Source organism: Grammomys surdaster, unplaced genomic scaffold (assembly GCF_004785775.1).
Source record: "Grammomys surdaster isolate TR1022 unplaced genomic scaffold, NIH_TR_1.0 363, whole genome shotgun sequence".
In the NCBI taxonomy this organism is placed as follows: Eukaryota; Metazoa; Chordata; class Mammalia; order Rodentia; family Muridae; genus Grammomys; species Grammomys surdaster.
In genome coordinates this window covers 5435681-5447246 of record NW_021604782.1, presented here as the reverse complement: position 1 = coordinate 5447246, position 11566 = coordinate 5435681, and positions in this window count along the sequence as shown.

The following is an 11566-nucleotide window of genomic DNA, read 5'->3' as shown; positions in this document are numbered from 1 at the left end:
AGATTGTTTTTGAAGATTTAGATCCCTCCTGAGGGCAATTTACTCTGTGATGCACTCCTAAATAGCAGAGCTGGCATTGTGAAGTCTCCATTAACTACCCAGCCAGAGTGCTCAGGGCTAGACCTGTCCTGGTTAATTTAATTTCCTGGCTGAAGATCAACTACAGGGAGCATCCCTATTGAAAATACAAATAGTATATGGATCCATTCGCCAGCGCTAAAAAGCTATTCCACCGGACAATTCTATTCTTAGAAAATAATTTGGTATTGTTATCTCCTCCTGAGAATCTAAAATCAAGCCCTGGAGATGAGTGGGGGAGACCCTTTGAGAGTTTGCCTGGCTGTGTTGGTACAACCGTGTAACTTTAAGGCAAGCATAGCTTCAGCCTGCAGTGGACCGGTTTTCTTGTGGGGGAAACTGGGGTAACATGACACAGCCTCCAGGGATGTGTTATCCCTTCATGTGGATGAAGGTCAATAATAAGAATCAAGAGTTTAGCATGGAGCCTAGTGGGTGGCAGATCCCTGGCACTTGCTTTTATCTGCAATGTCTTTGAGCAGCCCAATGTGACACAGCCACATACCTAATTAAAGGAGGGTGAGTGCCTAGACAGGGCTAGCCTCTGGTCCTAGCCTGCCTTCAACATCCTCAGAAGCCTCCACACAAGCTCCCTCACTCCCTGGTCTCAGTTTTCTCTTGGGTAAGATGAGGTGTCCTGACTAGTCCTCCCACTTGCACAGAGGTTGGACCCCTGAACTTTTCACATGCCTTAGAGGTTTTGTTATGTTTGGTTTGGAACTTGTTTGTTTGTTTGTTCTTCTGTGGACCTTGGCCTCAGCTAGCCTAGAGAGCCAGGCTGCTTCTCCCATAACCAGGCTCCTTCCAGTCTGTCTCTAGTCAGGGAGCTCCACAGGTGCTGACTTCCTGCCCAGCTCAGTAATTGTTATCAGTCAGCCGAAGCCTGCCCTGGCAGCTGCTGCCTATGCTGCCTTCCTTTGGGAAAAGCTGTCCTGTGACGCCCTCTGGAGGAAGGAGGCTTCTTTTCTTGTGTCACCAACTACTCATGCCCATCCTGAGCTCTGGGAACTGACTCTGGCCAGGCCTGGAAGAGCAGTGGTAGGTCTGCCAATGTCCTTTCCTGGACCCCAGGGTAGACTATCCTTCCCAACTTTGTATCTGAAGTCCTAGGCATTCTCCCTGACTTCCTATTTCTAGACTACTCCTACCTGTGTTTTCCCGAGTGGCCCAGCTCAGCCTCGGTTTAAAACCCTTAAGGCATTTCTCTTCTGGGAACCCAAAGCCCTGTGTGAAAGACTTAGAAGGCCCTGGGTGGAGGCTCCCTTCCTACTGTGACCCACTCTCCATTACTGACTATTGGCGAGGTGTTGTAAGCACAGCTACCAGATTTGTTTTCCGCAACCACTCTGTACCCACCCACATGTCCCAAAAAGCTTAAAATGAGAAGGTTGCCAAGTTGAAGTTGATGAGTATATAATTGTCTACAAAAGGTAACAATTATGTCAACTGTCTTTGCAACTGGCCTCCCCAGTTAGATAGCTATTTATAACTCGCTTGATATGCAAAGTGGGTGAATTTCAATGTGTTTGATAGCATGTGGGAGTGGGGCCTTGGAAAATAACAGTGCCCAGAGGCCTCCAAGGTCAAAAGCAATCCTGCCCTTTCCTCTCTCTGCCTTAGCCATCTAGGCTAAGATTGTTCCTCTCACTGACTCCACTCTCCCCAGATTCCAGGCTTTGTACCTGCAGTTCCTCAGCTTCTCCCAGTGCCTTCCAGTCTCCACCCACCACTCACCTTCCCCGTCTTGCTTGGCTGAGTCCTATGAATGTCTGAATAGACATTTCAGGAAGTGCTTCCTCTGAGATGACCCAGTCAGGACCCACACAGTGAGCTCCTTTTTGCTCTCACACCTGTGAGTTGTACAGCCAGACAGGAAGCCCTGCACGGGCAACTTTTACCTTCCTGTTCATCTCTTTGCTAGCTCGTATCACCCTGATGACTAAGGCTGAGTCTCATTCAACCTCAATGTCCCCAGTACCTGATTTAGTTCCTGGGTCATGGTATCTATATGGCTGTTGCATGTCCAAGGATAAAGAATGATAGATAGATGATCAGTGGGTGAACAGAGAGGTGGATAGGGTAGATAGATGGATGAATCTATGGATGGGTGAATGGAGATCAGGGGGACGGAGAGGGAGGGAGGGGCAAATAGATGAATGTGTGGATGTGGATGAGTGGATGATGGGTGAGTGGGTGAATAGATGGATGGATGGATGGATGGATGGATAGATGGATGGATAAATGAGTGGGTGGATGGTGGGTGGTGGATGGATAAATAGATAGATGCATAGATGAATTGATGACTGGGTGGAGAAATAGCCAAGTGAGTGAGCAGGATGGATGGATGGATGGATGGATGGATGGATGGATGGATGGATGGATGAGTTGGTAGAGGAATGGATAACTAACTGAATGTGTGTGTGTGTGTGTGTGTGCATGTGTCTGCGTGTGTGTGTTGTGTGTGTGTGTATGTGAGAAAGAGAGAGAGAGAGAGAGAGAGAGAGAGAGAGAGAGTAGGTGGGTGGATTGGTAGTTGGGCAGAAAGTGGAAAGTCCCAGCACTGAGTATAGGACAGGGGATTCATTGTCTCCTGGTAGCTGAGTTTTCTCCCTTATATCCTGCCAACTGGTAATCTGGGTTCTTCTAAATATGTGTCTTCAAGGAGCAGAAGTTCATGCTTTCACAGCTTAGGTCATGACCTTGGCTGTGTTCCTTTTCTATATTGTGTTTGTATGACTAGAGGGAGCTAAAAATTTTCACAAATCACAGAGTTATAAGGAATTAAGCAGGACAATGGGTGGAATTTGACAAAAATGACCCAATCTGTGTAAAGATCAGGACATAGGGATGAGCTGAATATTATGGGATGAAGGAGATAAGCTTGTCTGTCTGTTGATGCCTGTGGTAGATGACTTTGCTTATAGTTTTGAATGTGTTTGAAATTTTATGCAATACTTTTCTTCCCAGACTTTGCTAGCTTTTTCTTTTGAGGCAGAGTCTCGTGTAGCCAAGGCTAACCTGAAACTCACTATGTATCCAAAGCTGTCTCTGAATTTCTGATCCTCCTGCTTCCACCTCCAAGTGTTAGGATTATAAGGCGCGCACCACCGTGTTTGCCTCTCCCCTCCCTTCTGTCTCCTTTTCGGTTAGCCCATCTATTTTTCTCACTCAAACTCAACTACTTAGGGACCTTAACTACATCACAAGATCCTACCACCATTGCCATATGATATAACGGAATTACAGACCACCTCTTTGGTCATGTTCTACTGGCTGGAAGTGAGTATTAGCTCCCACCGGCACTCAGGGCAGGAACACCTTGAAGTGGCCTTAGAAGTATAGCCACATTCACTGCACCTGTAATACCGGGTTTAGGAACGAACTTCTGCCTTTGGAAATTCAGTGTGTGTTTCAGTGAGAGCCAGTAAGCTGGCTGGGACCCTCATTTTCTAGGCACTAAACATCACGGCCCAGGCCCAGGAAATAGGCATCTGGTTCCAGAACTACTACTAAGTTACTGCATCAACCCGGATAAATTCCTTCCTGTCCAACGTCTCATCTTCTCGAGTGACCGATGCTGATTGTTCATGTAAGAAGTTCTGGGTGAGAGTTTCAAGATATCTACACTCAACTCCCCACATGTGCACTCTAGCTTAGCAAGCCGGGATCCTGCTTGGGATGAGCTACACATATATCCCTCTTTCCCATCAAAGTATCTGACAACTCAGGACTTCCATCTGCGTGGAGCTGCTCTCTAAACAAGATCCTGGCCAATTTACCCTAAAAGCTTCCCAGCAATCTCTTAGTTAATCCCCTTTTGTAGACAAACACATCTTAGAGCATATCCTAGTTCTAGAGGTAGTACCAATCCAAGTCTGGATTGGTTTGGGGGTACCTACATACTAAAGCAACCAGTGTCCAGTAAGCACGCATTTAGAGAAAAAGCCTTGTTTAGTATCTTATGCCTATTAGGTATACATATGATTAAAATCAGATGCATCATGGGAAAGGACATGCATGGTAAACAAAGCCTGGTGACACAAGAAAACCCTGTCAAAAACAAAACACCTAAACCCCACCCCTAGAAACAACTCTCCTTTTGAGGACTCATAAAAAGAAGGCCCAGAGGTATGGTGGGACCCAGGTAAACCTCACTTGGGGCCTCCTCCTCCTTTCTAGTGCATCCAACCTGGACCTTGGCCTTTGAATAAAACTTCTTGCTATTTGGCTATCTCTGTGCACTTCTTCAACTCTATGAACAAGATGCCAAGAACCTGGAAACAGTCCAGACAGAGATACCAGTAACAATTTCAGACCCACTCCCACACTACAACAAGCTTCTTCAATCACCTTCCACACAGCCCTCTCCAAGCTTTTCTGCCCAGCGCCTCGCACTAACTAGTCTTCTAGTCCCTATGCAGGGGACATGGCTGCCATATTCAACCTCACCTTTGCATTAACACAGGAACCTGGGTTTAACATACAGTGTGTCCTTAAAAGAGGGGGAGAAACAGAAGCAGACTAGAAAGCTAGTTTTCAACAAGGAAAGAACACAACTCACACCCTGTGATGTGGGAGGTGTATCCCCACCCTTCTGGAAGCCATCATATCAGGAAGGAAAAGCCATCCTTGACACAGTCAAAGTTATCCTTAGCTTTTCCTTTCCCCAGGTTTATGATACCATTTAGTCTAAGAGGCATCAGGCTCATATTAATACTCACTTTAAAACTTCATTCCTTCTTTAGAGAGAGTAGAAGCATGAACCACAGCAAATGAAATCCTACAGTCTTTTTGGTTCACTCTCCCTCTTTGCATTCTCCACTTCTCCTTGGTACCCCTGCAGCCTTCTCTGCACCCAGTCTATTCCTTTTCTATAATAGTAAAATATCTGTACAATGTATCAGTTTAACCTTCTTTTGATACATTTGTATCATGGTATATGTATCAATATTAATAATTTCCAAACTTTGTTCCCCTTCATGAACAGTCTTTACACAGTCCCTGTAGATGCCACCCCTACTTTCTATCATTGTGATATCTTTAACCCTCTTGTGTGTGTTTCCGTACGTATTTCCTTGACCAAACCAGTTCTGTCACTCAGTCCATGGGTTCTCCAGGGAGGAAGCAAGAATTGAAAAGAAAAAAGACAATTAGACAGCACTATAACATGACCCCAGCCAGTTCTGAAGCTGAAGCAGGTTTTTGTTTTGTTTTGTTTTGTTTTGTTTTGTTTTGTTTTGTTTTTCCAGTCAGCTTTTCTATCATTCTAGGTACAGGCAAAGAATATGGTCAGTCCTAAGGCATAAACAAAGTAGTCAAGAAACAAACAAGGCAATAGTCAAAGTAATCAAGCAAGCAATACAAAGTCCCGAGGTCACAGTGTCTAGAGGTTTATCAGGATGACAAAGATACAAACAATACATTCCTCAGCTGTATTTACCTTAAGCTTACTTCATTGTCCCAACCCAATGTCAAATTCCTGCCAAATTCCTAGAAAAGGCCCCAAGGCTGTCCACAAAGCTCTATTAATTAACAACTCTGGCCTTCATAGAAATGGAGAAACAGCCGGGCGGTGGTGGCGCACGCCTTTAATCCCAGCACTTGGGAGGCAGAGGCAGGCGGATTTCTGAGTTTGAGAGTTCGCGACTAGCCTGGTCTACAGAGTGAGTTCCAGGACAGCCAGGGCTACACAGAGAAACCCTGTCTAGAAAAAAAAAGAAAAAGAAAAAGAAATGGAGAAACAAGCACTGTTCTGGTCGGCTGATTTCTTTTTTCTTTTTTTTGATTTTTCGAGACAGGGTTTCTCTGTGTAGCCCTGGCTGTCCTGGAACTCACTCTGTAGACCAGGCTGGCCTTGAACTCAGAAATCCGCCTGCCTCTGCCTCCCAAGTGCCGGGATTAAAGGCGTGTGCCACCACCGCCCGACTGGTTGGATGATTTCACTTATAATAATGTATTCAAGGTTAGCTGTATATAGTTCATCCTTTGCCAGGAGGGTTGCTAAGGATTGAATGCAGAGCTTTACACATGCCAGGCAAAGATGACCTCCACACGACTTCATTCTTTTTTAAATTCTATTAGGGATCCATGCCACACTTTCTTAATCCATTCATCAGCCCTTGGACACTTGTCCTGCCTTGATTCTTCTCTATTGCTGTGAGTACCAGTGCACAATTATCTGTTTTGAATCTCTGCTTTTAAAACTTTTGGCAATCTCACCAGAAGTAGAATTGCTGGGTCATATATAATTCTATGTTTGAGTTTCTAAAAAAAAAAAAAAAAACCCTAAAAAACCCACATGCTATTTCTATAGCAACTGTATCATTTCTTCCCCCCCACCCCCAAGTCTGTGCTAGGAATTTCTTCACATCCTTTCCAGTGTGTATTATTTTCTATTTTGATTTGTGCTGTTTCTGGGGTCCTTCCTTTCTATTCCATTGCTGTTGTTTGTTTATTTGTTGGGGTTTTTGTTTGTTTTTTAGAAAGGGTCTCAATATGTAGTCCTCCTAACCTGGAACATTCTATGTAGATATCTGGCCTTGAATTTGAGGCAATCCTCCTGCCTTTGCCTCCCATATTGTAGGATTGCAGGCACGTATCACCCATCCAGCTACTCTAGTTTTTGAAACTGCTATTTTATTGCATGCTCAGTGGTATCTCGTTTGTATTATTTCGCTCAACATAATTAAAAACTCAGTGCTCTATACTTTTATTGAGCTCCTCCCCTGGGACCAGCTTGCCCACCAGCAGAGCTTGTCCTCACCAAGCAGGACAATGCTGTGAGGAGTCCTCTCCTTGTGTGTCCAGAGCTCAAATCCCCATTTTGTCTCAGGTGACACAGAGGTCACCTGCTGCTAGCCCCTGCCTGGGCTACTCCACAAAGAGCCAGGCATTTGTCTAGAGGGTTACTAGACAGTAGAAGGCTACTGGCAGTGGCCAAAGTTTTACATGCAACCTCTGGAGAAATATGACATGAGGCCCTGCAGGCAGCATGGCTCCTTGGAGCGACACCTCAGGAGGGTTATTTTCAACCTTACTGTCATTACGCCCTTTGGAACTGAGACAAAATTCTAGAATGAATTTCCCTCATGCTCTGAACCACAAGAATTTACATTAGTCAGTGGTGCTGCGTTATGGAGCTCTGTTTGGGACACAGAGGCTTCCAAAGTATCTTTTTTTAGTGAATTTGATATATCCTTGATACACAGTTGCTTAGAAACAGACATTTTTGTGAGGTCTTCAGTATCTGCCTTTTCCATGCTTAAAATCTGAGTGTTGTGTCTGGCTGAGAGCATCTGTGGGAACGTAGAGCAGAAGTAATTGGGACCATTTCAGGAAATCTCAGAGGTGTGGACTCTGAAAAGGCATGCCAGTTTAAAGAGGCTCACAAATGCAGTGTAATCTGGGAGTTCCTTTCTCCACATTAACCATCTTCATCCCCAAAACAAGAGGATACACACTGCAGGATGGATTGGTCTTATTAACATGATTTCAACAGCCCAAATAATAAATACAAACATGTTCATTGGGATTGGGGGTACCTGGCGTGCTGTCCTGGCCCAATCTTGCCAAGGGTGTTGGTGAGAGTTGACCACGCTGCCAGCCTCAGCCTTTTCTTTCCACCTATATGCCTGCCTGCATATGTAAACACGCCATTCTGTTTTCTAAACACACATCACAATATCTCATTGTATACTATCTTACAACTGACTATTCTCATTTATTCTACATGGGAGCCTTTTCAAAGTCTCATTACTCGTGTGTGTGTGTGTGTGTATGTGTGTGTGTGTATGCACACACAGGTGTGTGGATGTTTATATGTATGTGTGGATGTGCATTCATGATGTGTGCGTGTGTAGGCCAGCAGTAGATAGATGTACTGTGTTGTCCTCAATCACTCTACTTTTACTTTTAAAGACAGGGCCCATCACTTAACTTAAAATAATTCATGTAGACTAGCTGGCCAGCTAGCCCCAGACATCCTCCTGTCTCTGACCCACAGTGCTGGGAACTCAGGGGCAAACTGTTAAGAACAGTTTTTTTCTGTGAGTCCTGGGGCTCTGACCTCAGATACTTATGCTCACACTGCAAGTTCTTTTCCCACTGAGCCATCACCCCAACTGCTAAACAGAGTGTTGTTACAGCTACCATATTCATTTTATGGCTGCATAGTACTCTGTCATACAGATCTTGAGGCTAACTTAACCACACCTCTAGTAGACAGACATCTAAATTGTATATTGGTTACTTTTGTGCTGCTGTGGTTGAATACTCTGACAAGAAGAAACTTAGGAAGGATTTCCTTGGCTTGGAATTGAATTGCAGAAGAGTGGAGTTCATCCTGACAGGAAGAGCCAGCAACGGTCAGGAAGGCATGGAGGCAGAGGCAGGAAGCTGGCTGATCGAATTTCGTCTGCACTCAGGAAACAGAGAGAAAACGGGAAGTGCACCAGGATATAAAACCCCCAAAGTCTTTCTCCAGTGACAATGTCCCAGACTGCACTGTCAGCTGGAGACCAAGTGTTCAAACACAAGCTTATAAGGCAAAGTCACATTCAAGCTTCAAAAGGTTACTGACTGTTAGTCACTATTACAGCAATGCTGGCATGAAATGTTTAACCATTCTGCTTAAACTAGATATGGAAATGTTTCTTTAATAAGAATATATAAAGTGGAAATGACGTATTCGAAATGATGAAGTCAGGTTGCGCCGAGCAATGGTGGTCCATGCCTTTAATCCCAGCACTTGAGAGGCAGAGGCAGGTGGATTTCTGAGTTCGAGGCCAGCCTGGTCTACAGAGTGAGTACCAGGACAGCCAGGGCTATACAGAGAAACCCTGTCTTGGAAAAAAAAAAAAAAAAGAAAGAAGAAGAAAAATGAAAGTCAAGTTGCCTTTAGGGATGTAGTTTACCTTGGTCCTGGCTAACTATTTGTCTATAGATCCAACACTGCTGGATAGCACACTGGTTGCAACACCTATAGGAATCAGGTATTATTGTAAATGAGCTGAGATGTGGGTGTAAGTCAGTGGGGGAGGCCAGGGACAGGGTGAACAGCTGGGCATTCTGCTCTGCTGTCTATGTGGCCTCTACTCCATTACAGCCAACCTTCAGGACATAGGAAGCTGTCTTGGTTCTGACAAATATTCTGTGATGAAGTGAATCTTTTAAAAAGTGAACTCTTATGGTATCCAGTTTTGGTCCTTGCTACAGTGCATTCCTGAAATGGTTCCAGAAGGCCCATGTGTTTAATTACTTGGTCTCCAGAGTGCTGCTGTTGGGATAATGTGGGGTCTAGTGGGAGCCTGCAAATCATTAGGGTTCTCTCTCTCTCTCTCTCTCTCTCTCTCTCTCTCTCTCTCTCTCTCTCTCTCTCTCTCCCTGTGTGCATGTGTATGTGTGTGGTGTACACGTCTGCATGAGTATGTGTACATGTGGGAGCCAGAGTACAACAGATGTGTTCCTTACATGAGATCCACCTATTGTCCTGAGACAGTCTCTCAAAGGCCCCCAGTTCTCCAGGTAAGTTATGCTGTGTGGCCTGTGAGAGCCTGCTCTTCTCCTGTCTTTGCCTCCTCAGCACTGATATCACAAGCGTGTGTCACTCACTGGGCTGGACGTTTCACACGGGAGCTGGAGGTCAAGCTCAGGTCCTCCAGCTTGTGTGGCGAGCGCTTGCCCACTGAGCCATCATCTCCTTGGCCCTGTAATCATCTACATTCACTTCCCATTGCTCCCTGCTATGTCATTCTGCTCCTGGGCAGGAGCAAGGATTCCTCACAATTGGCTCTTAGACGCCTGGACAGAGGGAAGCCCCCAGTTACAAAGTGAGTTTTCAGTCTTCACGGACCTTGGTGCTTTCAGTCACATGCTGTTTCTCAGCTAGAAGCACTCGGTCTTCTCAGAGGGCATTGAGCTGCAGATCACAGAAACACCTCCACACAAGGCTTCAAGGTCAAGAGCTTTCCTGCCCCTGGGTACAGTACGTCAGGAAGTCTGGAAGCTGCATCCCAGAAGGAGCTCTGCAAGAACGCAGGCTTCTGTCTCTCCTGTTCTAACACCCTGAACATATGACCCTCTTTCTCAGGCTCAAAGGACAGCTGTAGGGCCTCCAGGCAGGAAGTGGAGGGAGGACAAAAGATAAAATCATAATCCAGTTGAGCCTGTTATTTTCTTATCAGGAAAACATTCAAGAGATTCCCTGGAAGTCTCACCCACTATCCTCAGTGGTCACCTGTAGCCCTTGAACATGGGACAGTGAGTTTCTTTGCTGCCCTCAATCATTAGAGTCTTATTAGCAAAGAAACAGAAGATCACATGGAGACTGAGTGAGCTTCTAGAAGTGTCCCTCGGGCTGAAGATAACCCTTTCCTTTCTCCCAGTGACAGCACATTTGTTTTAAAGTGTTATCTTTCTCTTGGCAGTAGTCCAGAGTCATATCAGCGTGAAAACTGAAACCATCCATGTGCTCACGCTGCCAAACGCTCTAAGCACAGAGTCTGTGGAATACACACGGTGATCAAGACCCTTGGTTCTACACAGTGGTCCTTTGTTCCAGAGCTGAGTGACTGAGGGAGAGTGGAAGGTGGTGTCTCATCCCACACTCCTCACAGGGCCGGCACCCTTCCTTCTGTTGGTTGTTCTCTTCTCTGAGACATGCTTCTGTGTGTGTGTGTGTGTGTGTGTGTGTGTGTGTGTGTGTGTGTGTGTGTGTTTCTTTCTCTGTTTCTCTGCCTCTCTCCTTGTGGAACCGAGGGTTGAATGTTGTGCCTCTTATATGGATGCTATCGAGTGACATCTCTATATCTACTTTTTTACATTTGACCTTAAAAAAAATAGTCTATTGTAACATAAGACACAAATACGGGAAAATTGCAGAAAACAAATGTTGGTTTATTAAATTATAGTATTCCACCTGGAAACTTATTCCACCTACACAGTATAGACCACTTTAAAAACAATAGTGTTGCCGGGCAGTGGTGGTACACGCCTTTAAGCCCAGCACTTGGGAGGCAGAGACAGGCAGATTTCTGAGTTCGAGGCCAGCCTGGTCTACAGAGTGAGTTCCAGGACAGCCAGGGCTACACAGAGAAACCCTGTCTCGAAAAGCAAACAACAAAAAAAAGTTAGGCATGGATACCCATGCCAAGCTTTGTGTGGGCACAGACAAAAAGTTTCTCTGGGGCCTGCTAACTCCAGGTTCAAGGACAGACTCCATCTCAAAATACAAAAAGGAAAATAACAAAGCAGAGCACCTAGCATTCTCCTCCAACTCTTGTCACATAGACCACACACACACACACACACACACAGAGAGAGAGAGAGACAGAGACAGAGACAGAGACAGAGGACAAAACCCTCCCACCGTGGCCTGATGGAGCCCTGAATTAGCATCACTTGGGATATGGTGATAACAATGACAACAGAAGCTGGACAGGCCAAATGTATCTTGTTCCCTCCCCTAGACCATCACTGCTTCCCTGTGTCC